Genomic DNA, 2091 nt, shown 5'->3' with positions numbered 1-2091 from the left:
GAAAGTACTTTCAACTCCCATTTTGTTGAGAGTTTTTCATCATGAATAGGTGCTGGATCTCATCAAATGCTTTATCTACATATATTGATATGATCATATGACTATCTTTATTTTATTGAGATGGTGTATTCTGTTGATTGACTAGAGAATGTTAAGCCATCCTTGCATCCCCAAGATAAACCTACTTGGTCATAGTGTGTGAGATTTTGTTGAGTTTCTGGATTCTCTTTGCTGGTATTTTCTTGAGAATCTTTGTATCTGTATTCATCAAGGAAATAGGTCTGTAATTTTCTTTTTTTGTGGTGTGTCTGTCTGATTTGAGTACTAGGGTGATCTTTGCCTCATAGAAACTATTTGAGAGTATTTATGATTCTTCAATTTCCTGGAAAATCTTGAAAAAATGTTGGCAGCATTTCCTCTTTAAAGGTTTGAAATATTTCACAATTGAATCCATCTGGGCCAGGGAATCTGTTTGGGGGGATACTTTTGACCATCATTTCAATTTCTTTGGTAGTGATACGTTCAAGTATTCCAAATCTTCATAGTTCAGCTTTGGGAAGTAATCGGAAACCAAAAATTTATCAATTTATTCAAGATTCTCTAATTTCCTGCTGCAAAGATTCTCAATATAATCTCTGATGATCCTGTGGATTTCTGTAGTTTCTATTAGGATATGCCTCTTTGCATTTCTGATTCGATTTATTAGAATTCTTTCTCTTTGTTAATTTGAGAGGCTTCTCGTGGTTTATTGATCTTATTTATTTTCTCAAAGAACCAGCTTTTGCTCTTATTGGTCTTTTGGATTGTATTTTGGGATTCTAGCTCATTGATGTCTGGTACAAGTTTTATTATTTCCATCTTCCATCCTAGTTTGGACTACTTTTGTTGGTCATTTTCCAAAATCTTGAGCTCTAATTTATTCATGTAGGCCCTTTCTTTCTTCCTGATGAATTCTGGCAGAGCTATACTCTTTCCTCTTAACACTGCTTTTGCTGTGTCCCACAACTTCTGGTAGTTCGTGTCCTCATTATCATTTGTTTCTGGAAACTTTTTATTTCCTCTTTGATTTCTTCTCTAAGCCAAAAGTTGTACATTACTTCCCTTAAAGAAAATATTTTCTTGCTGAGCTTTAGTCTGTTTGATCTATTGAGAAGTGAAAAAGTAGTGTTGAAATCTCCAACTAGTATTGTGTTGCTCTCAATGTTTTTCTTTAAGTCTATTAGAAGTTATTTTTAAGTATTTTGCTGGTCTGTCATTAGGAGCATCTACAGTGAGGAGGGTGAGTTCTTTCTGATGTACAGATCCCATGATCATGAAGAAATGACCTTCACTGTCTCTTATAACCTATAGCCTGAAGTCCATGTGGTCTGGTACTAGTATGGCCACTCCAGCTTTGTGGAGGTGTTCTTTTCTTTCTTGAAGAATTGTTTTCCAGCGTTTATCTTTGAGCCCATGGTTACTTTGATTGTTCAGAAGTGTTTCTTCAGGCAGCAGAAAGTTGGGTTCAGTTTTCTAATTCATCTTCCCATTCTGTGCCTCTGAATTGACACATTTAGTCCATTGACATTGAGGAGATTGTTGTGATGGGGATTTGTGGTATCTTTATGTAGAATTTTTGTACTTGTGGGGATTGTCTTAGCTTAAAGTCGCCCTGTTAATTCTTCTTGCAACAAAAATATGGAACACTTTACAAGTTTGCATGTCATCTCTGTGCAAGGACCATGCTAATCTATGTATCATTTCCATTTTAGTATATATGTTACAAAACATACTAGGAGTTGATTTTTCCATATTTTTCTCTTCTGATTACTTTGAGTGCTGTCCTTACTCACTCCTATGGCAGACAGTGATTCCTAATCAAGGAATGTATTTCAAAGCAGCTTAAATAGATAGATTTAGAACTTTAATGTCCCAGCAAGAAAAATATGGTTTTTACCATATTATCTTTTACCATACCCAAGACATCAGTTTTACAAAATAATTCTTTTGGAAGATGGTATATGAGTCTCGTTTAATTCCCTTCCCTGAAACCTTCATTAAGACCAATAAACTAGAGCCTTTTGCTGTTCTCACCTCAGTCCCGTGTACATC

At 35.2% G+C, this 2091-nt stretch overlaps 1 pseudogene; it reads right to left on the bottom strand.

Annotated features, from left to right (window-relative positions):
* Nucleotides 1-1671: 1671 nt before the first annotated feature.
* LOC130037211 (uncharacterized) lies at nt 1672-1770 on the bottom strand (annotated as a pseudogene).
* Between the last annotated feature and the right edge of the window lie 321 nt (nt 1771-2091).

Source organism: Sorex fumeus, unplaced genomic scaffold (assembly GCF_029834395.1).
Source record: "Sorex fumeus unplaced genomic scaffold, SorFum_2.1 ptg000070l, whole genome shotgun sequence".
NCBI classification, from domain to species: domain Eukaryota; kingdom Metazoa; phylum Chordata; class Mammalia; order Eulipotyphla; family Soricidae; genus Sorex; species Sorex fumeus.
The sequence above is the reverse complement of the archived record's forward strand: the minus strand, read 5'-3'. Positions and strand labels throughout refer to the sequence as shown.